At 45.0% G+C, this 24847-nt stretch overlaps 1 long non-coding RNA gene across 1 annotated transcript; it reads right to left on the minus strand.

The window, feature by feature from the left end:
- Positions 1-9887: 9887 nt before the first annotated feature.
- Positions 9888-17047, minus strand: LOC142776360 (uncharacterized). The gene is made up of 3 exons (XR_012887482.1): positions 16521-17047; positions 11102-11149; positions 9888-10632 (listed from the first exon to the last, which is right to left on the minus strand). It is a non-coding gene; the product is annotated as an uncharacterized LOC142776360 (long non-coding RNA).
- Between the last annotated feature and the right edge of the window lie 7800 nt (positions 17048-24847).

The following is a 24847-nucleotide window of genomic DNA, read 5'->3' on the forward strand; positions in this document are numbered from 1 at the left end:
GTACTCTCTAAGAAATAACGGGATTAAATGAGGCAAAGAAGAAGGTAAATTAACGATCTTACGTCATTCATCCTGAATGAGACCACCAGTAAACTCCTATTTCACCTCCTCTCACATATTTTCTGTTTATTTGTTTCCGGAGCTCTCTGCAGCTTGCCTTCAATGCGGGCCGGCATGCATTCTACTGTGCAGGGGGAACAATTGCGTTGTCACACGAAATCACGAATTTATCAGAATGCTTAGCAAATTCAGAACGCGCTGTTGAATTATTTATTTGTTCGTATCGTCGAATGATATTTGTTGAACGGGGAAAATAAAAAAAAAGAAAAAGAACACGCGAAAAAGGAGTCGTTCAAGTTCCAAAATGCCAGCAGAGATTAGGAGACTACCCCCAGAGATGCGCGTGAGCGATAGTAAAGCGAAGCCTTCACGGGATAACCTTCGCCTTCTGAGCGACGCATTTGAGCTGCACGGTTATATGGCACGGTGTTGTGCGCGTGTTTTATTTATTGAACCATTTTCATTACCTAAAGCTTGGGATTTCAATTGGACTTGTGTTGTTACTTCTATTTTATACGTAGAATACATACTGCCACATTGGTTGTGTTGACACCCCGTTTCACTATCTATAATTCTCATCGCCAACCCCACTGGTAGTGCTCGAGATGCTTCGGGACTGCAGTAGATAATTTTGTCACGATTACGCCAACTTTGCGAGCAATACAAATTAGTCTAGAACCTACGTGGCCACTAGTGCTAACGTGAGAATATTTGAAGGCACGTGCATAAATGCTGACAAGCTTCACCCTTCGCCAGTTGATCAACGGTCGATGCTATGTTCCCTGCTAACAGTACAAGCGTCTTCTTGTAATGTCATTTTCCTTTTCCATGGCCGCAAGGTCGGCTCAAATAAACAGTTTCATCTTCGACCTGAAGTCGGCTCCCTTCATCAACGTCACGACCCTGTGGCATCTGGTGGAAGTGCTGGGTAGAGCGCAAGGCTGTCGTTGTTCCATAAGTAATCAAGCAAGAAGCAGTGCCGTTTCTCACGCGTAATAGTAATATCGTAAAAAAACATTTCACCACTTCGGGACAACTACCTCCTTGGAGTACCTTCAGCGTTACGTCCCGAAGTTTTGGATGCTCTACACGACGACCTGATGGCTGGAAACCTCCGTGTTTCCCGTACACTTGCAAGAATGCTGGAGAAGTAATACTGACCACGACTTGTTGCCGCTGACGTCACTTGTTACGTCATGACATGTCGAGACTGTCAATGACAAAAAACACCACCGACTAGGTGAGCCGGAATATCTCCGGTTTATTGAGCCATCTTCCGACCATTTCACCAACACGGCATGGACCCACTGGGGCCGTTCCCGATGTCGAATTCCGCAAACAAATGAATCGTCGTAGCTACTGACTACCTCACCCGCTACTCCAAGACAGCAAACGGTGAGCCACGCAATCTTTTTCGTACGTCGACTCCCGTCGCTCGGGGCTCGTCGGACTTCGCCGACAGCGCCTCGCGCCCGAGGTGAACGCTCACCTTTTGTTGCCCCGCTGCTTACTTGCGGCCGAAGGGCAGTACGGTGTCCTAGTGCGTGGCCTAGCAACGCCGACCCGTCTCCCTCCAAAGCCAACACGAGCGCCTTTGCCCACGCTCGAGCAACCGGGCCTTGGTCCCGGTGTCTCCGTGGCTCACCTTACCGCGGAGACGTGGTCGTCGCACCCAGTGTAGTATTTTGTGCCTGTGGCGTGGATAAGCCTATTTGCTTGACCGCCGTGCCTTTGCAACGGGCTGTACTGCGTTTGGTGTTGCCACAATAAAGTGTTGCGACTTGAGCAGTATCGTGTTCTCGCCATGGCGACGGTTAACGCGTGCCCTGCGGCTCGCTAAGACCGGAACCACGCTGGTGGCCGTACTCCTTCGGAAAAACTTCACTACCTCGGGCTATTGCCCGAAGGCAATGGTCCGAGGTAGTGAAGTTTTTCGTCAAGATCATCGTTGTGTGTCACGGAGCTCCCGAGGTTCTCATTACAGACAGAGGCACGGCCTTTATGTCGGACCTGACTTGGGCGATCCTGAGGTACAACTAGACAAGTCACCACCGGACCACCGCCCACCATTTACAGACCAATGGCCTCACCGATCGTCTTATTAAGACTACCGCCGATATGCTGGTCATGTGCGTACGTCGACGTTGAGCCCAAGACATGGAACGCAAACCTTCGGCGCATGAACTTCGCGTACAATACGGCTGTCAAAAAAAGGACGCAGATGACGCCGTACACGTTGGTGTATGAAAGGAGCCCAGCCACGACGCTTGACGCCGTGTTTCTCAACGTCGTTGACGAAGAAAACATCGACATTACTGTCTACTTCCAGCGTGCCAAAGAAGCTCAACCACTCGCCCACCTTCACGTCAAACACCAACAAACGACCAACAGCCGGTCTTACAATCGTCGACGAAGTGTCGTGAAATACCAGCCTGGTGATCGTGCTTGGGTGTGGACGCCGATACGGCAACGCAGATTCAGTGAAAAACCTCTGCGACGCTACTTCAGAACGTAAAGGGTAGTTTGATGTCTCGGTACACTCGACTACGAGGTTGTTGCCGACGACATTACGATATTTCAACGGCACCGTGCACGACCTTAAGTCCTCCATGTCATGCGGCTCAAGCCATTTCATGCGCGATTCAGCTGTTTCGCTGTCAGTAGTTCCCAGCGCAAACCACACCTGCTCTCTTCGAGGAGCTTCGGAACTGCAGCAGATAATGCCGTTATTAATATAACTACTTACGAGCATTACAGATTATTCTGGAATCTACGTGGCCGCGGAGATAACGCTAAAATATTCGACTAAATGGTGACGCGCTTCACCCTTCACCAGTTGATCGATGGCCGACGCTCTGTTAGCCACTATCAGTGCCAGTGTCTTGCTGTAATCTGACTTTCCTCTTGCGTGGCCACAAGTTCGGCTCTAATAAACAGTTTCATCGTCGACCTGAACTCTTTTCTTTTCATCAACGTCTAGAACCCGCGACAATACATACAGGCTGCCCGCTAGTGATAGGTTCATGTGCTAAGTGATGCCAAACAGGCAGATAAAGAGTGTTCCACGCTAGCCGTCACACTACTGGTGGCGCTGACTGACGTTCTCACGTTTAATGCACATACGCACCTCCTAAAGCGAACGAAGCGGGGGGGGGGGGGTATAGCCACCGTGGTAGCTCGTTTGGTAGAGCATCCAATGCGTCAATTGAAGGCGCAAGTTACTCACTGCCCACGGCAAAATATCTTTTCGTCCACAGTTGTTTCTTCGCATTTATATCACAATTACTTTTAATAAAATTCCCAATATTTTATTTGACATGATTGCCTGTTATGTCTCATTAAGATTTTGTCTAACAAAAACGAGCCCTTAATGATACCCGTCTTTCCTTTAAACAAAACGATGACGTAGCCTTGGCACCGATGTTGCAGCTATGCTTCAGATCCTAGGCATACCTCACCACTTGGTGGCGTTGCCTGGTTCAACTGACTTTATTAGACGACTGCCTCGCGAAGCGGCTCTGCCCGAACCCTACCCCAAACTTTTGATAAGTTATTCAGTTAGCAAGATCCTACTAAACACGTGGTGACGCAAATCAGTTCATGTGGTTGTCCAGATGAAGTAATTTTATCTGTAGCTATTTCGATAAAAACGTCATATCTCGACAAGCTATCTGCCGTGGTGGCGAAAGCGCTTACGGTGGTCGTCTGCTGTCGAAATTTTGCGATTTTGTTCACTGCCGCGACGGTCGCATTTCAATGTGGGAAAAATGGTAGGAGCCCGTGTACTGTGCGATATGAGTGGACGTTAAAGATCACGTACCAGCAGATGAATGGAATTTCCGGTGCCCTACCCTCGGCGTCCTTGCTAAGAATATGATGTTTCTGATGTTAAACACCAAATATAGTTATTTGAATTAGCTACTGTATATTCTTAGTTTAATAATCTGAATAGTCTTTTTATATAATAATAACACACTACTTCGGCACTAAAAACTATATCGTAACTATATGAACAAATCTATAATCACATATTATATAAGGCAACCATATCTTCCATGAATATTTTAAAAAAACCTCTGAGTGGCAATAATTTGTGATTTTATAATTATTATCAAGGCAGGTGTACCGTCAAATGAGCAAATCAATGACAGCTTATCGACTTTGATATCAATGGAAAAAGCATGGGAGGAAAAAAAAACACCGACAAAGCAAGGCAGCTCTTCTGTGGTGTAGAGTAAAACATAAAAATTGAATCAACTATACGGGCACTGAGAGTCCTCATACTGTGTTATCGACATTTTCATGTTGTAGGCTCGTGTGCTCTGATTTGGGTGCACGTTAAAACCCCAGGTTGTCAAAATTTCCGGAGCCCTCCACTACGGCGTCTCTCATAATCATATGGTGGTTTTGGGACGTTAAAACCCACAAATCAATCAATCAATTATCGACATTTTCGAAACCTTAACTTGTTATAACGTTCAACTCGCACAAGTGCCACGAAAGTGAAGTGTTTAAGATGTGCTATAGCACCAACAGCACACATTTTATGGTTGCATGCTTTATCAGTTTGTTGTACCGCTCCTCATTAGTTTAGTTCGGGTCCTGTTCGAAAGCGTACCATCGATGAATCCTCAAAAAGTGCTTCTCTAGTGGTCATGACTTAAAGGACAACGCCGACAAAATTTTGTACCGCATAAAATAATCTGATTTCATATAGTGTGATATGGAGAAGCTCTCACGCTTGAGACTCGAGCGAAAGTATCACGGAAAGCTCGTAAAACAGCAATTTTGGTGCACATATCGAAACCAGTCAGGCCAACCTGTGCAGCACCTGGGAACAGTGGTAACACGGGTGCTTCAGAAGGTCATTAAAACAATGCTGGTGACAAGGGTGAGTACAGTGCTCACCGCCACGGATCCCGCTGAGGCATGGAAGCCTCTGAAGTTGACAGCACCGCCGACTAAGTATGCACACCTCCACGCTGGAATGAGGTAGCCAAGCAAACAAGTTGAAAGAGAAACACACATAAAAGAACGTTATAAGAGTAAACAGGAGTGCGATCATTCTGATGGTTTTATTTTGATGTAAATGTAAACACTGTATACGAATCCGGAACGTACTTGTTGAAGGGTTGTGCTTTCTTTCACAACTGCTCAACTGTCAGTCTTGTTAAGCACTCAATCTCTTGGTTTAGTTTTCAAAAACTAGGAGCATAAAATTTTTAGGTTTGACGTTTTAAGGTTGCATCCTTCATCTGTTCTTGTACTGCTCATCTTCAGCTTGGTTGACATATAGTTTGATTGCATACCATCAATGAATCTTCACATATTACTTTTCCCGTGATCATGATTCAAACATAAATGCAGAAGAAGTTTTGTACCGCATGAAAAATGCTAAATTTGGAGAGTAGAGAAATGGAGGAGTCTTTGTGCTAATTTTCACGCTTGAGACACGAGCACAAGGGTAACCAAATATCGCCAAAAAAAAAAACGCAACTTTCGTAGTAAGCGAAAGTGGAAGCCTCTGTTAAACAGTGTTTCTGCAAATGATGCATTACAACTGAAGAGATGACTAACGACGTGATGTTCGTAATGGCTCCAGACAGAGGAGAACGTTGTACAATTGCCGAGTCGGCGTCCCTTTACGTCGTAAGAATTAGCGCGAGGTGGTACGCTTTACCAATAGCATTAGTGAACACGAACGCTTTGGTGCGTGTTGGTATGTTAGCGTTCTTTGACTGAGTGTATGATGTCGTGCTAGGCAAAGTCCTGTGCGTTCTTTAAAAACATGAGCTGACATGAGGCTACATTCAGCAAACGAGCGTGTTAGCACGCGAGGTTTAATTTTTTTGTTATTTTAGTGAGAGCTCAGAGTTCAAGTGCTCTCTTGGGAAAAGCGTTACGCTTTACCGAAGGTTGAGGCTAGAAATAAATTTCACGGATTTATAAAAACGCAGTTCGATCTGTTGTGGAAGAGTTTTTGTTGGCGTCACAGTGTCCTACAAGTAGGTACTCACGACTAAGCCTTGAAATTATTTAATGAGAAAATAGAGAACGCGCACCGATAGCTCGTGTAGGTACAGGCAGCATTCCTGTGAATCTATTGTAGTTAGTTGTGTTTCTTGAAGATAGTGGAAAGTTAGCACATGTTAGTTACAACATAGTAGTGCAGATGGTAGGAGAAAAATTGTTTTGAAAGAGGGTGTTTATGGTTATGTGGGGCCAAATTGTATTTGCCTTTGTGTGCTTTTCTCGGACGGTAAATTGATCCATCTTCAGTAGACATCTCAACATTCATGAATGTTGGTGACACTGGCGCAAAAACTTTGGTGCGCGTCTCAGCCAAAGCTTCTCAACCAAAGACCAGTCGCGTCTCAACCCAAGCTTCGCGAGACAAGCCTTTTGTTGAACGGGCTCGAAAAGCGTGGGACGGTGCCAATGTGGCGGTTCTCTTGGAGTCAACCTCTCGACTCGGCTGTCGTCACCCACGCGCAATGGCCACAAAAGCACCGACAACCCGGAAGCGTGGGAACGCGTCGAAGAAGTCGTTCTCAGCGATCGAGCGATTGGACTGCCATGTTCTAGAGAGTTCTGGGAGGCTGTAGGTGAATGCAGTCATGAACCGCTACTGACATTCGGGTCAGTGGCCATCTCCCCGGAGGAGCTCAACGTTTCCTTTCCGCACTCTACCTCCTCACCCTGCGGTGTTTTCAAGGCGTGGGCCGAATGCGTCATTGTGTGGTGCACTCGTGATTACCATTGAAGCCTTTCACCCACGTTCTTCCTCTCACGAGTGGCACAATTTCTACACCCTTTTTGGTGGGTGGACCACTAAGACATCACGTCTGATTTGTGGCAAGAGTGGTCTCCGCCTTCTTTGGCCCCCCGTGTAAGGAGATGACGGGCTCTAAATGCCGAAGACATTTTGTAAATAAGAGCTGAATAATGATCTAAATTTTTGTACATAGCTGATTCTATGCTGAATCTCTGTACAGTTTCATGTTTCAACTATCATGTAAATAAACCTTCGTTCTATCTCTTACGAACGCGTCTCCTCACTGGCGAAGATCAGCTATGCGGACGATGGCGGGGAGCCAGCTACTATAAAGAAATCCCGCCATACCTACCATCGACCTTTGAGCCCTTAACAACTGGTGGTAACGGTGGGATGCCATCATCAAGACTTCATACCCTTGACAGCAGGCAGAAGGTGGGAGCGGGGTACCGAGCGTCTGGTTTTTGCTAGAGAGGTACCGAAACAAGCGCGGCACCGTGCCCCTTGGCCAAGGTTAGAAGTCCTATACACAGTCTACTATATAACAGGTAATGACCCAGTAATACTGCGTGGTGCAAGTGGAGATTCACTTCGGGCACCAGAAGGTATGATTGTCACAATGACTTCGTGGTTTTAAGTTGGCCACCCATTACAATACACGCAAACCTTACGGTGTGTATTTTCTTAATAGCCCGTAGTGGATTCATAGCATGTCCGAGAACATTTATCAGGCATAATTGTTCGTGGTGTAGAAAATCCTATCCAACAATGAAAATTAAGCCTTATGCGAAAGCTTCACAGACACAAGCCCCTTTCAATTGAATACATTGTAGTAACCCATATTTTGAACAAGACGTTAGGTATACGCACTAGCAACAGCATGTCGCTACCACATTCACCTTTTACAGCCAAAGCTTGAGAATCTTCCCAATTTTTAGAAGCGAAGACTCTTATGGTCCAGCTCAATCTGGTGTGTGGCTTGACCACCCTTAGTACGGATGCACGTTCCCCTAGCTCTGTTCTTTCCTACACTCACCCCTCTTTCATAGTGCAACGCCGTCGAAACCAGCATATGCAACTAAGTTTATTCTTTTAAAACTACTGGTCGTGCTGCAGAACCACTCACTGGCCACCCCGATATACAAGCACAATCTCTTGACCTTCAAGGTAGTATTCGTGTGAGATTTCTTCTGTGCGGTGTGGTATATTTAAAACTTGCAGAGTGTGCGTTAACTAAAACCGAACAATGGGTTTGAGTCAAATCGGAGTCTGCTGTATCTCGTTGCCGATTAGCCGCAATTCACAGGTTTCAGTAAGAAACATCGGTCCATCACTGTGTGCTTTGCGCCTCCCCAGATCGCTCATCTGTGCAACGCCCCTCGATGAGTGACAGCGTCAACGCCCCCACTAGTGTAAGCGTTAGCGCCCAGTGCTTGGCATCTACACACCGTTACCTTTAGCGGGAGATTGTGTCATGCTTAGTGGCTTGCTCCTTTTGCTGGCGGCTTGTCCTATGTCGGCGACGTGCACACCAGTGTAGCCTGTACACTTCAGCACTCGCGTTCATATTTGCCGCTGCAGTGATTTGAACAACGCTCACTATATGCCGCACCGCATCAAAAGGTGCCCGTTTTGATGTCCCGCGCACTCACTTTCTCGAAGTGGGTTTGGAAAAAACGAAAGAGAAACGAAAAGTGTGTCTTAGTAACTGTTTCACTCCGAGGAGGTCGCCGCAGCAACGTCACAAAGGAGATGTGTTGTGGGGAGACCAAGGAATGTGAAGCAGAGAAGATGATGGTGTGAGTGGTGTTCGCACTGCCGCGTGCAAACACGCGCCTCTATCCAAAGACGCTGCGCCGTGCTCCCTTAAGGGCAGCAGAAAGAAGCGTCTTTTAAAGAAAATAGTCTTTCTTGGGGACTTACGGCAGAAAACTTTTAGTCTGTCTGTACATTCGTGTGTTTGTCTGCCCTTAACAACACCTAAAATGACACCTAATGATACCCCGAACGGCTGACCTCCTCCGCAGCGCCCACCAATATTGCTCAAGATTCAGCGTTCATACTTGTGCGATTGCCAATTAGAAAGCAATTCATGTGCATATATGAGGCAGCATAACAGCACGTTAATATTCTGTATGTAAGTATTTTACTGGAAAAGGAATACATATGTAATTCTATGGCCCGTATTCACAAACGCTCCTTCACTCAAGGGCGCCTCTCGACTTGACGAAGTCAAGGTGGAGCGCGCTCCTCCACTCAAGAGGCCGCTGCGTTTCATGAACGCTCCTCCACACTTCCTTCGCCAAGGGAGGCCTTGTAAAAGCTCCCTTCACTTGAGTGAACTGCATGCGCCAAGAAAAGCGTCTGATAACGAGAGTATTCGCAATTGTGGTTAAGAATTGCCTATCTCTGTACATTAAAAGAACGCTTTTTCTAGTTATTCTTTTTTCTAAATTGACATTACAGCAAAATACGTGCATTTAGAGTGGTAGTGTTGTTTCCCTAAGCCTTGTGCTGATAGGGTTAGCGGAACCCTGCTTCGTCTGGCAACAGTCGCACCCAGGCAGCTGAACGAACAGCTGGTGGCATTTCGTCTGCTCCTGAACGTGTCTACCTGGATCGTTTATTTTGTCTTGTATGCTTCTATTAATTGCAGTTTATATTTACGGTAGTGTTTGCGTGTGTGTCGTTTGAGAGCCTACTTACGCCGGGGTGACTAACGAACTACGTGAGTGATGACAGGAAGCGCAATAGATGGTTTGTTGCTTTGTTTACTTTCGCTTTACTGAGAACCTTCTGATCACTAATGTAGCCACCGAATGTATAACGTGGTGGAATGAGTATTTTTTTACTATATATCACATTGTATTGGCGTGCTTTTAGCATTCACCACTGCAATATGTATAAGGATTACTCGTACGTAAATTCGTTCTCGCTAGGAGAGTACGTGCAGAGTTCCTAATTTCAGGGGCCTGTGCAATGTTTATTTTGCTCATTTACTGCGAATTTCACCGTGGCGCTTTCGTAGTTGTTCCTCTGCGAGTAGTAGGAAATTTGAAAGACATTGCTCGCAACTGATATTCAAGGTTATACCAGGGTAGCGTTAAAAACTATGCATGTTATACTCGTGGCTGAGCGTTCGAATCAGACTGCTACGCAAGTTAAGAAAAGCGATCGTGTGCCTTTCTTTCACTATTGGCGAAAAATACATTTTAAAGTTGTTTTCTTCATTTAGCAACATATATAGTTGGTTAACAGGAACTGGTGTGTGTGTGTGTGTGTCAACTTTAACATTCTGACGTGTGACTCATATCTGACGTGTGACGTGACTTGATGCGATCGTTCGCCTCTGCTGCACTCTCGAGGCACTTTAACGCAGCGCCTCCTGAGTACCATTGACCGATTTTTTTTTTGCGCAGAAAATCGAATAAACGTTTGGTTCGCTCTCTCCAGACGCAAGACTATCGTCTTTTTACAATATTTGCAGTGTAAAATGCAGATCCATGCCAATTTTCTACTTTTTTCACCAAACCACCACCACCACCACACATCCATGGCGTTGCTTTGTCGATGATTATAAGAATGCTCACTAGATCGCACACCCTCACTCATAACAGCGCACACTCTCACTCATAGCAGCGCACACCACTCTCGGCACGTCCGCTTCCTTTATCTTCGTCAGGTTTCCACGCAGTAAGCACACTTGGCCACCGCTCGGCTGCATTACAATCCACAAACCAAGGCAGCAGCGCGGTGGGCTCACAACGCAGCTGCAACTCGGACTCGCCGCCAAGACCCTGCGTGGACATCGCGGGAGGCCAAAGCAAATAAGGTTCACTCGCGAGTGAACCCGGAGCTGCGAGTTGTGTATATAAAATATATCTCGTTCATAGAAATGTATATGGTGCATCCAATTGCAAATTAATAAATGTTGTGCATGTAGAGTATGTATGACGACGTTGTCAATTTATATGTGAATACTGCAGATCTGTACGGAGAGTTTGCGGCCTACTCGATCATATTTCATATCTGAGCAAGTTTCTCTAACATAATTATCTTTGTCGATATAGCGCTGATGTCTTTTAATCCCTAGATTTGTGGGTGGGCTCTTACTGATTTGGTGATTAAGAGAGATACAACAGAGGAAGAAGACAACGAAGCTGTTGCTGCTTGGCTAAGTAGCTCTGTCTGCATTTATCGTTTATTTTTGTTTAAATTACGGCTCAGCACTGCTCAAGACGTCGGACGACTCGAAAAGGTACCTACCGTATCGGCAACTGACGGGTGCTGCACAGCCCGCCGCGTCGAAAGGTGCTAGAAGAGACAAAACAAGCATCAGGGAGAGTGCCGCCATGACCTCCCAAGGTGTGACAACAGGTCAGAAGCACCAGCTGGTTTGCGCAAGCATATCTGACTGCAAGCGACAACACAGCGTTGAATCAGAGGACGAATCAACTGTCGTCGGGGACCACAACGGGGCGAACCTCACAGATCTAGACATGGACGAGGGTAGTTTCCACCTTTTGCGACATCGCAAAGACAGGACGGTGGGCATTCCTGTGTTAATTGCTCCAACATCCGAAGGAGCGAAGTTGAGGCAAGTGAATACTATTCACCTTTACTGGGAAATTAAAACAATTCTCGGTGGAGCCCCAGTTAAGAGCCATTTCACAGCACAGGGAGCCCTGCTCTTAGATATAGAGACAGAACACCAAGCTAATATGCTTCTAGAAACCAACACTATCTGCGGCCTTGTCATATCTGCCCGTGTACCACACAGCTACATAAAAAGTACATGCATTATAAAAGGGGTCCCATGATGGTACCTGGACGAAGAGCTGTTAACCTACCTGAGACCTCAGGGAGTATACCACGCAAGAAGAATCGTACGACGGATCCAAACCTCATCCTCCAAGTGGGAATCAAGGCGCACTGACTCTGTGGCTCTCACAATCGCTCCCAATTCGGAACGTCCAGAGAAGATCAACCATGGCTTCACCAGACACGAGCTGGTAGACTACGTAGAGACGCCACCACGCTGTTTTAAATGTCAGCGTTTTGGACATGTTGCTAAGTACTGTCGTGGGGAACAAAGGTGTAAGCGCTGTGGGGGGCCTCATGACTTTAAGACGTGCACAAGTAAAGAAAAACTTGTGTGTGCAAACTGTGGCGGCGACCACCCAGCTAGCTACGGCCGATGTCTAGCACGAACAGCTGCGCAGCGAAGAAATAAGACGTTTGTCCTCGGCCCGAAGACTATGAACGAACCATCGCCCACAAACAAGACGTCCGGCGCGCCACAACATGGCGGTTTGGATCAGGAGTACGCAGAAAATTTTCCGCGAATAAATCCGACAAGAGCTGGCACTGAGTCAACGCAAGTGCTCAACGCTGGTGAGAAATGTATCACGAAAGAGTCCACCAAGCGCACCTACGCTGATGCACTGAGGCCACCTGAAGTACCACCCGGAAGCAAACAGCAAGGAAACCTCGAGCACGTTATATTCAAATTCAAATTCAAATTCTTTATTTCTGCCTTGTAGGGGTACAGACAGTGGAGGCGCAGAAAAAGCTGTCAGAGACAGCTTGACAAAGCCGCGACACCCTTTTGCTTAGCAGCAGCTTCACAGCAATGTTCATTAAACAACAGTATTAACATAGTGTAATGGCAAATACACAATAATCGACAAATACAAAAGAGACTCTAAAAGATATTATAAAAAAAAAAAAAAAAAAAAAAACTAAGCTTACATATTAACGTACATGGCACGCAAAGTATTCTTTGACGAACTGAAGAGATCAAAACCACTATGTAAATATGAATTTAGAAGGGAAGGAAGAGTAAATTGCAGGCGTTGTCGACCTAAGTTTATTCTGGGTGTCGGCACAACCCAAGACTCTCCATGCCTTGTCATAAATGTCATTTTTCGTGCATGCAAATCGGCAAGGTATCGTAGATGGTTTATATTTTTTAGAGTTTCGAGTTGAAACCTGACACTCAAACGGAATTTGTACAAGTTCTCGATCTTTATTACATTACTTTGCAAAAAGAGATCTGCACTGGGCGAGTGCCAAGGTACATTATGAACATGACGAAGGAATCTCTTTTGCAGAATGTAGATACGCTGAAGACAGCCAGGAGTAGTCGTGCCCCAGACTAAGTGGCAATAGTTTAAATAAGAGTAAAAAAGGGAATTGTACAATAGTAGTTTTATTGGTTTCGGGAGAACGTATTTGAGCCTGCCTACGATCCCAGTTATTTGAGCCAGTTTCGTTGAAATGTGATCCACATGCTGTTCCCAAGACATAGAGGAGGAAAAAACCACTCCGAGGCACTTAAATTGTTCAACCACATCTATACATCGCGAGTTCAGTTTAATGCCGAAGGAAAAAGGAACTGGTTTATTTTTAGGGCGGAATACGACAGCTTGTGTTTTCTTCTCATTGATACGCATGCACTTGGATTCTGACCATTTTTGTAGCTCACTCATGGTATCATTGCAATCCCGAACAAGGATATCAAGATTATTTCCAGAAAAAAAGATGCTAGTATCATCAGCATAGATGATAAATTTAGCAGTGGTGTTGATATTGCAAATGTCGTTAAGATACATATTAAAAAGCAATGGTCCTAATATACTGCCCTGTGGAACGCCACAGGTAACAGACTTTAGTTCAGATTTTATGTTGTCAATGCAAACAGCCTGTTTTCTATGCGATAGATATGATTTCAGGAGCAACTGCGCCTGTCCACGAATACCATAACATTCTAAGTTTTGCAGGAGTATAGTGTGATTGACAAGATCAAACGCCTTCGAGAAATCTACGAAGATACCAATAACGAAGGCTTTCTTTTCAAACTGTGTTAATATATATTCCTTTTGTTCGAGTAGTGCTAGTTCAGCAGATTTATTTTTACAAAACCCAAATTGATTTGGTGATAGTAGGCTATGTTTATTAATAAAATCATACAACCTAGTATATAACACTTTCTCAAAAACTTTCGAAAATATTGGAAGTATGGATACTGGTCTATAATTACCTAAATCATTGCGATCTCCTTTCTTATATAGAACCGTTACTTTAGCAACTTGCATTTGTTTAGGAAATGTACCGGTATCTAAACATAGGTTAAATATGTCTGCAAGAGTAGGCGCAATGACGGCGGCAACATGTTTCACAGGTCTCACTTGAATGCCATCTATGTCACAGCTATGACTGTTTTTAAGGTTTTGTAACACTGCTATAACTTCTTCTGTTGTAACAGGGCTCAGGAATATTGTATCATTATTAAAAGAATTAATGTATTTATTAGAATCATCGGACGGACTGTTATGGGCGAGAGTTGTAAAAAAGTTGTTGAAAACTTCCGCCAGTTCTACTCCAGATATATCTTTATCATTTAGCTTTAACATACGTAGGGAAGCCTGTGGTTGCTCCCGTCTAAGTAAGAGATTTAATCTTGACCACAGCAAATCATGGCGACCGTTTTTAACTTCAAGTAAAGTAGAGTAGTATTCCGCTCGTGCCTTACGCAATTTTTTTGTTAGCCTATTCCTGTATTTCTTAAATACCTTGAGGTCATCAGCTGAACGCGTATTTAAGAATACTTTGAACAGCTTATCTTTCGTTTTAATTTCTTCGCGTAATTCAATAGTTACCCAAGGTTTGCGCGTTTTGCGTTTTAATCCGCGCACTTTTAGTGGGAAGCAGGAATGATAAAGCTGCTTGAATACGTAGAGAAACTTATCGTAGGCCTCATTTGCATCATTTGAAAGGCCGGTGCCATCCCACTGAACTTGTGTTATTGAGTTGTAAAATAAACTCAGGGTTTGGTTTGTTATACGCTGATATGCAGCTTTTTCTTGCCAGTACTTTACCGCTGGAATCTTATTTATACTTAAGAACACCGGAAGGTGGTCGCTGATTGCGCATGTTATTACACCTGTTGCAGCTATTGGTTGAGATGAGTTCGTAATAAGCAGATCAAGAAGAGACGCACCCTCTGGTGTAACCCTTGTTGGAATTTTTATAAGGTTAACGAATCCGTTCGAAGCCAGAGTTGTGTTAAAATTCATAGCAAAATAATTATCCTTCAACAAATCAATATTAAAATCCCCACCAGCTATTAATGTGTATTTACTGTCCGTTATAAATGAAAGGAAATTATCGTAAAACTGGAAAAACTTGAGCGCATTTCCCTTAGGGGGACGATAGCACACCGAAAACACGAACTGACCAGTACAGACTGATATGATTTCAAAATCATCAGTAATCAGAGAGTACGAGTCCAGCTTATCGCATTCTATATTGTTAGACACCAGCAAAGCAACTCCACCTCCTCGCTGGCTGGAGCGGTTCAGAGAATAAGTTTTATAGTGAGTCATCGTAAAGGTGTCAGAATCATTGGTGCTCCAAGTTTCAGTGAGCATGACCAAAGAAAAAGTAAATGAAAATTCACCGAAAAATTCCTCCAAACACATGGTCTTGTTTTTTACAGAGCGTACATTTAAGTGAATGGCTTTAAACGATGTTGGCTTAGTAGTACATGAAGTAATTTTATTAAGATCACTCGGAAGAAAATAACTCATGTGCTCCATCGTGATTACATTTCAAAAGAAAACAAAGCATTCAACGTGAAGCACTATAGGTGCTCTAAGTCGCTCTTTCCCTTCACATGCACAGCATTCACTCCCTCGCTTTTCCGAACGAGAACTTTTCCGTTGAGATACCAAACAAACTTGTAGCCTTTATCTTTGGCGCATTCTTTCGTTGCTTGGAGCAGTTCTCTATTGCGGCGTGTCAGATTTTCTTGCATGAAAATTGGTGGGTGGCTATCCTTAAGGTTCTTTTTATTCCTGATCCACTGGTCCCTTATCGCTTGCTTTGTAAAGCGGACAATGATGCCTGGCACCTTGCCATGTTTTGCAGGAATTCGATGAACATTCGCAACATCCGATTCCATTAAGTGAGGCACTTGAAGTTTGTCAGCTACGTCATTTAATGTGACCATAAGATTCTCATTTGCTACTTCTCTAATACCATGCAGTTCCAAGTTTAGCTGCCTGCTTCTAAATTCAAGGTCATGCATCTCTTTTTCAAGTTGGGCACAGGTTACTTGATTTAGGTCATCTTTTTTTTCAAGCTCAGACACCTTTTTTTTTTATGTCTTTTAAATCGGCTTCTTGATGGCAGAACTTTTGCTCAAATTCATCGAACTTTGTAGATATGAAGGTAAGAGACTCTTCAATGCTTTCAACTTTTTTTGTCAGGGGCATCAGCCGTTCTAACTTCTGGTTAATTGACATGAGGGCAAGCTTAATTTCTGTTTCAGAATCATTACTGTCTTTACTGCACATGTTGCCACCACTAGCACTTCTACACGACGGACACTGCCATGATTTCTTTGCGGCCTCGTTCTTTGCCTTGAACGACTTTTCTGTTAGGCCAGCGCATTTTCCAAAGTGATAACCGTTCTCGCACTTACAACATTCCACAAAGGGCTCGTCAGGAGAGATGAGCAGATTACATGTGTTACAAGAAAGAGACATTGTTTCAAGTGTAGCTATGCAACCACAATACGGTGCCCAGCGGTACACAAGCAAAACCAATAGCAGCAGCAGCGACAGCAGCAGCAGTAGAAATACTATTGCAACTGAATATTATTGAACACAGTAACACTAACCTGCAAAAAGAGCAGTTTTTGAGACGATGTTCACGGCTTGCTGCCGCTGCTGCTAAGTGGTGGGCGGGTCACCGTGCTCCGCTTTTCTTGTGCCGAGCTGGCTAGATGCGCATGTGCAGAGACGACTTGCGGGTGAATCCTCGTCCCAAGGGCAGATCCACGTGAAATTCGCAGAAGCGGTCCGGCGAAACACTTCTTGCAGTCCGTTCACTGCGGGTCCGGACGTAGACGACACTGCAAAAAGAGCAGTTTTTGAGACGATGTTCACGGCTTGCTGCCGCTGCTGCTAAGTGGTGGGCGGGTCACCGTGCTCCGCTTTTCTTGTGCCGAGCTGGCTAGATGCGCATGTGCAGAGACGACTTGCGGGTGAATCCTCGTCCCAAGGGCAGATCCACGTGAAATTCGCAGAAGCGGTCCGGCGAAACACTTCTTGCACTCCGTTCACTGCGGGTCCGGACGTAGACGACACTGCAAAAAGAGCAGTTTTTGAGACGATGTTCACGGCTTGCTGCCGCTGCTGCTAAGTTCGCGCTCTGTTCACCGCACAACGTTCACACGTCGCTAAGATGCCTGCGAGTTCAACGAAGGATATATTGGAAGCAGGCCTGGCTCTAGAGTCAGTGTTACTTTGCTCTGCTTTCACAAACGCACAGTAGAATAATGGCAATGTCTTGCCCACCTGCTCTATTTCGTCCTTCAAAAGTGCCCCTAATAATGCAATGAAACTGCGCCGGTCTTCTAAAAAGTCTGTGCGAACTCAACTTTTTCCTGCGCGACATTCCAATACCGATTCTAGCCCTCTCCGAAGCCGGTCTACCGAATGCAAGGACGCTCCTAGGGTACACCCGACACGGCAACCCGAGCATAACGTCGTTTGCAAATGGAAGCGCAATGATATACATAAGGCGGGAAATACCTCACGTCGCCTTACCAGTGCAAGACCTCTGTTCCAACTCACTGGAAGTCGCTGCTGTGCAAGTATGCCTGGGAAACCGAAAACTGAGTGTGGTATTGGTGTACATACGCCCACGAAAAAAGGTCTCCATGGAGACTTTGCTAAAGGACCTTTGCACTCGATGTCCCGCTCCTCAAATATTCTGTGGTGATTTTAACACGCACCATCCACTCTGGGGAGATAAGAGTGTAGATTTCGAGGCAAGGAACTTCTAGCAGCTGCGGATGCTGCCAACGTATGTGTGGCGAACGATCGCAAACTTACATTTTTCAGGCCACCAGATTCATGGAGTGCAATAGACCTTGCACTTCACTCCACGGACCTTCTGGTATCATCGACTACGGCCCCTGACAGATGGGCAGCGACCATTTCCCCACCTTCACCAATATCCTGGGATTTCGAACTGCTGGTCGACCATTCTGCAAGGTAACATGCTGGGACACCTACAGAGAAGCGCCGGACAAATCCACTGGTGAGCTGTTCGCAGATATGTTGCAAAGCAAGCGAGCAGCAACTTAGTTGCTGAAACTGCCCGACCATTTTGCTGCTCCTGACTTAAAATTGAAGACCCTCTACGCAGCACGTAGACGGGCGGAGCGGAAAATAATGAGAACAAAAGAAAATCCGTCTGCGAAAACAGAATATAAGAGGATAAACGCCGCGATTTGTCGCCATACAAAAAATTAAGACGAAATTATTGGGCCGCTTTCTGTGAGAGTTTATCAACGTTTACGCCGTTGACAAAGATATAGGCAGTAATAAATAGTCTTTGTGGGAAGATCCGAACACACACGCCATTCGAAGCACTCGCTTTGAAACAAGGGATAGATTTGCAACCCCTTGCAGAGGATTTCGCAGACGTGTACACATCTGGTAGATCAGCAGGAGCGGCTATTCCTCTGTCATTCCAGTTTTTTCACACGAAGGATACGCCATTCACCTTTCGAGAGCTGGATATGGCACTTAGCAAATTAAGAAGACGCTGTGCCATGGGTCCCGATTTGATCAGAAATCAAATGCTGACAATTCTACCATATGAGCGAAAAAGGGCCCTTTTGGACATATTTAATCATGTTTGGAGCACGGGAGAGATCCCATTTGTTTGGAAGACAGCATGGATGGTGTCAGTCCTAAAGTCCGGAAAGGATCCTGCGAGCCGTCATATCGACCGGTATCTCTTACATGCGTATTTAAGTTGATGGAAAGATTAAGCTGTACAAGATTAACTTGGTACCTTGCGATGGCCATCGTTTATGACAGGATTTAGCCCACGACTGAGTGACCAGGACAGTGTTTTGGACCTATTAGGCCACATCGAGCACCACCACGTCAACGGACTCTCGACATTCGCCGTCTTCAAGGACGTTGCCAAGACATATGTTTGTGTGCTTCAGGCAGACATCGTGAACGGGCTCTAAGCCATGGGTGTGTCGGGGAACGCTCTTCGGTTCGTACATGAATTTCTCAGAGACCGCTGTGTTCGTGTTAAGCTTGGAAATGTAACGAGCGAAAGAGACGCGTTTCCCTCGCCGTCCCACAAGAAAGTGTTCTATCTCGCTTGCTTTTTAACGCTGCCATGGCCAGCCTTCCCTACACTCTGCACTTAGCTCTGAAAGCAGTTAAAATATCCATCTACGCCGATGACATCTGCATTTGGTTCTCAGGGTACCACCACAAACGTTTGGCCCGGATAGCACAGAGCGCTATTGCAATCATTGAGCGTCATTTGTGGACACTTGGCCTATTTTTATCAGCGGAAAAATCGGCTTTAATGCTCTTCCCGGGAGCGTGACGGAAGTCAGCTCGTCTGTCGCTGAATATTCGAGGCCACTCAATTCGTTGTGCAACAAGTGTCCGTTTTGTGGGCATTACCATCGACAACAAGCTATTATGGCGACGTGCGGTTGATGGTATAGTCACTGCATCCGTGCAAAGGATCAACGCTCTTCGCCGCATGGCAGGGGTTCATTGGGGCAACAATCCTATGTTCATACTTAAATAAAATGATACGCCTATAACAAGCTGCATTCTTTATCAGCTGCCCCTGATATCACATCACCAAGCCAGTTCGAACGCCTAGAGGCAGTGCACAGAAAGGGTCTTCGCTTGGCGATGGGAGTCCCTCAGTCGGCTTCAAACACGAAGGTCACCAATGAAGCCGAGTCTTTTCCGCTCCGTCTTTTGGCGTCTCAGGCCTTATTGACGCAGCTGTCAAGACTGTGCGAGTCCTTCGCAGGCACGGTGCTTCTCCGGCGGCTAAGAGCAAGACCTGGCTCACATTTGAACGCGAAACTAAACACATTTCAATATTTTGGCTTGAAGCTGCCTAAACGGCGCCCATTGGACCCGCCATGGTCTCTTGTGGATGTTTCGTGTAACTTCAGCGTACCCAATCTATCAGCGAAGCGCACCATTCCCGCCGCGGAAGCAAAATTTCTTGCGCTGGACCACTTGAGCACCATGCACCGCAGCAAACTACAAGTGTACACCGACGGATCAGTGTGCACACAAACGGATAGCTGCGCAGCGGCTTTCTGATACCCTGCCTTGGCGTGTCATGGTCGGGCCGCCTGGATCGCGTGGTTTCGTTTACAACGGTAAAAGCGCTGCAATCACGGCGGCTTTGCGAAAATTGCAATCCTTTTCTGCACGAGATGTTGTATTGCTGACGGACTAAATCGGCGCTACAAAGACGGCATCATGACCTACCTCAAAAAGCGTTCACCAGGCAATCTCTGGCACTAATCAAACACCTAAATGTCAAGAGTTTTTATATAAAGTTCCAGTGGATCCCATCCCACGTTGACATTGAGGGCAATGAAAAAGCTGATGCCATTGCATGCGAAGCACGTACATTGTTTCCAAAAGTAAAAACTCCCGAGACTTACCAGAACAACGAAGATGTGATACGCAATCATTTCAAGGCGGTCTACAAGTTTCCACACAAGGCATGTGTAATTCATGGACTTTCTCGTGAACAAGCGACGCTGTTGTACCGCATAAAAACCAGCTCCGCATACACCCCGGCCTGGTCATTCAAGACTGAGAGATACGCTTCCCCGTTCTGTGCCTTCTGTGGTGACATCGAGGATAATAAACATTTCATTTGGCTTTGCCCACAGTTTGATGTGCAAAGAGCCGCGATGATCCGCACCTTGCGAAAAGGCTGTCATAGGCACCGGACAGTTGATGACGTCATCTTTCCTGAAGGACCCGCGGCAACTAGGAGAAACGTGCAACAAATTTTGTTGGTCTTCCTGCGACACACTGGGCTCTCTGACACGTGGTGACATTTTCCTAATTCAGGAGATGCTCAGGCGGAACAATTGCCAGCCATGCAGGCCAGGCTAACCCCGCCTGCTGCAATAACACCACCACCACCACCTTGGTGATTTAGAGCACACCCAACGACATTGATGACATTCAGAAAAACTTATGATGATGTTGGATTCGCACGCATAGTGGGAACAAGTGCATTGTAGCTGACAACAGTATTATGGTTCAGCTTCGATATTTTCAGAGCTTTGGTCATTTTTTAAATGTTACTGTGATTTGGCTCCGATGTGGTTTCGACAATTACGAGTATGTGCAATACCTAAAGGGGCCCTGAAACAATTTTTGAAGCAACCACAGAATAGATTCACTAAAAGAGCTCTTTGATTTACGAATTCACTACCGCAAAAATCTTAGGAACATCCCCATCATAATAAGTAAATGTGCCGTGCACGGAAACGTCAAGTCTCGGCAAATTTTATGAGATTCATTTCAAGTTTGAGACCCCATCTAGTGGGCCCGGTGTTGAAGAAGGCAACTGCTTATTTGTAGTGGGCCTCTCCAAAAGGTTATAACACTTTTTCGCTGCCTTGCTACATTGTGGCAGGCAAGACTTTGAACTTTTTTTAGGTAACTACGCTGTGTAAATTGTGCGGCAGGTTGCATGTATCTCATTTGGTTGGGTTGTTCGGTGAAAAGCTGATTAAGCATGCAATCCGCTTAATTACAGAAGAGAGCTATGCATGGCCCAGCGTACTTTGAGATAAAGCAAGCCATCGTTTGTATTGAGATAGGTCTGCTCCTTTCTTTTCACCCGCCAATCCATGTTATTAGACATTTATTGAATAATGTAGTGTGCTTCTGATCACTCGCTTGTTCGTGTTAGTAGTAGTTGACAATCAAAGCAGATATATATGCGCACACACTACGCACGCTACGAATGCACGGACAAAATACAGATATGAACGAACATACATACATGCTTGCTACGCAAGCGCAACCTTCAGCCACGCGTTTGTGTGCGTGTATATGCACACATGCAAAATCAAAAGTGTTCGGGGGAAGTAATGTAACAGCCTAATTTAGGAATTGCAGAAAGCAAGCATAGAAAAAAACATACACTCACACGTCTAACTCAACACACTGAGTCATTGATATGTGGGGTTTAAGGTCCCAAAATCACCATATGATTATGACAGATGCCATAGTGTAGGACTCTGGAGATTCAGACCACCTTGGCTTCTTTAACGTCCATCCAAATCTAAGCACACGGGCCTACAGAGTTTTTGCCATCATCGAAAATGCAGCCACCGCAGCCGGGATTCAATCCCGCGACCTGCAGGTCAGCAGCCGAGTACCTTAGCCTCTAGACCACCACGGTGGCACAACGCAACACATTTCTTAAACCGCTTGCTTATATAAACGAAACTACAATTACCGAATGGAATAACCTTAGTAACGAAGTTGTTTTCCAATCATCCTTGAACCTTTCTGCAGCGCAGCTCTAGCAGTGAGTGTCTAAATTCTATGACATGTGCTCCTGTTGTTTATTTCAATCACTGTGACCATTCTCCACTTGGGATCATCTTGAATGTAGCGCTCATTCCTCTATATGTTCTTATGCCGGTTTAGTACAAACCACTGAAAAATATGGACTCGCTAAATAAAGTTTTACTCGCCAAGGATAATTTAGTCGTCGCGAGCAACCTGATTACAACAAACTACCACGTTGTCCATCACCTTCTTTCCAATGCGTAAATTTCTCATTTGCGCCGTTCTCTGTCGCGCATCACCTATACATCCTTCGGGAAGTGGTGAAACAATACGTTGTTATCTTTCCACCGCGATGACGCGCATTCCGCCAGACTGCAATAGTCTTTGGCATCAAGTTTTTTTTATGCTCATGCTTGCAGCGTGAAGAAAATGAAGCAACTATGCGGCTGCTTCTCGACGCGCGCAACGTTGTAGCATACTTCCTTTTAAGACTGACCCTGTTAGTGCCGTTTGCAGGTGTGGTCGCTAGGCTGCGAGCCCTCAGTTGAAGTTACAAATTTATGAAGATGTTGAAAATTTTATGTGGTCGAAAATACACCAACCCTTTACTACGGCGTCTCTCAAAATCATACGATGATTTCTGGTATTGGTAATATTATTATAAATTTTTTAATATTTGTAGTGCACATGCAGTTAGATCTTATGGTTGTTTCAGGGCACGTTGAATAAACTTTTAATTGATGAACAATATTATAATATTAATATTATTAATCTTTTACGTTGACGACGTTTCTTTTGCAATTTGTTCTTTTTGTTTATAGGCTGATGGCATTAAGGTATTTAAGGAAATTCCTTTAGTCAGCGACTTTTACTTGCTGCAGTCAGATTTTGGGATTTTTCTCCGAATGCTCTATTAACAAAAACTTTTGTATGAATACCTCGAAGACCAAGTTCATAAATATATCTCGCAAAACATACGTCATATAATTTCCACACCCTGTCAATACCATGTCCTCAAGTAAGGTCTATGAATTCAGTGATCGTGGTGTTGTTTTTGCTTACATGCACACTTTTTCTGCTCACACTAAACGTGCTGCCATGCGAGGCCTTCGTTTTCTCGGCTGTGTTTGTAGAATCTAACGAGAATTCAGTTCTCCTACAGTTTTCTACCGATTGTACACTGCAATGTGTTTTCCTCAACTTCAATGTGCATCTGTGGTCTGGAATGACATCGCTAAATCTTGCAGTGACGCCGTTGAGTGAGGCCAGAAATATTTTTTAAGCATTTACAGTAATCGTTTCTTTAGAAATCACTCTAGATCTCTTTCCAGCCCTGCCAGATTATTATTATTATTATGTTTGTCCTCATTTCACTGCAGACGACATCACGCTGACCTAATATTTTTTTTCAAACTGGTTCACGCGATGCTATACTGTTTTTCACTTCTCAGTTGTGTGAATTTTCGTATTCCGCGTAAGTTAACCAGAGAGGATCGACCATTTCATGTACCTTCCAACATCTTTCAACACTCTACTGTTCACAAAATACGAAGCTGCTATACCGTTAACTTTCATGATCTTGATGTTTTTCATAGTCCACTGTCAATGCTTTTGTCTCAGCTCAGCGTAGTTTTAAAATAGTTTTTCACAATGTAGAGATTCTCCCCTTTTCTGTCTTTCATGAAGCTTTCTACATAGTTGGTTTTATATCCTTTTAATTATGACTTCTTTTCATGATTCTCATTTTGTCTTTTTGTTCTTTCCATTTGCCGCCAATTTTTTCGCGTGTTCTGACTCATTCATTTTTGTTTTTATGAAGAGTTAGTGTACTGTAATGTTGTTCGTATTGTTTTATTTTTGCGTGTGCCTTCACAAATACCACATTGTTTTTCAAGGGCATGTAAATAAGTGATTGATGGATTGAGCGGTTGATTATTATATTAGTATTATTATTATCTAATGAGGGCTCGTGCCCTACTTTGAAGGCTGGCCTTAGTGGCGCTATGAAGTGCAGAAAACAAATCTCTTTACAATCGGTGGATGGGCTGAGATGTGGTTGCTGGTGCTGTGGCCGAAGATGAGCGGCATGATATAAAGGGAGAACCATTCTCGTCCCGCATGACATGGGGGTAGTCGCCTGCATGCACCTGCAGTCGCCTGACTTAAATAAGGTGCGATATGACCACCGTAGCCACGCGTAAAGCTTATTTGCGAAAACCCTTCTCTCGAGAAGGTTCGTTCCAATTTAGTTTCTAGGCAGAAGCATTTATCGAACGACCTATGTGAAAGTGAGAATGCAGTGAAGACACGTTTTGGTGCCTTGAAATTACGGGTGACTGCTCTCGAAAACCACCTGCTCGTGAGCTCTGACCAGCGTCTCCTATATTTTTTAATACCAGCGAGATTCGCCCAATTGCCTTTCACTACCGTCTTCTCTAGCCCTTTCCTACTCACGCCCAGCACCTAGCTTTCGCGTGTGATTTGCCGTCATGGGGGAGAGAACTCTTCGTGCAGTGTCTCACGACGGAAATCTTATGAAGTAGCTTTGTTTTTAGTTGTGTGCCGATGCATAAGTCGGTGTCTGAAATTCCTCGTGTGCACGATG

This window comes from Rhipicephalus microplus, chromosome X (assembly GCF_043290135.1).
Source record: "Rhipicephalus microplus isolate Deutch F79 chromosome X, USDA_Rmic, whole genome shotgun sequence".
NCBI lineage: Eukaryota > Metazoa > Arthropoda > Arachnida > Ixodida > Ixodidae > Rhipicephalus > Rhipicephalus microplus.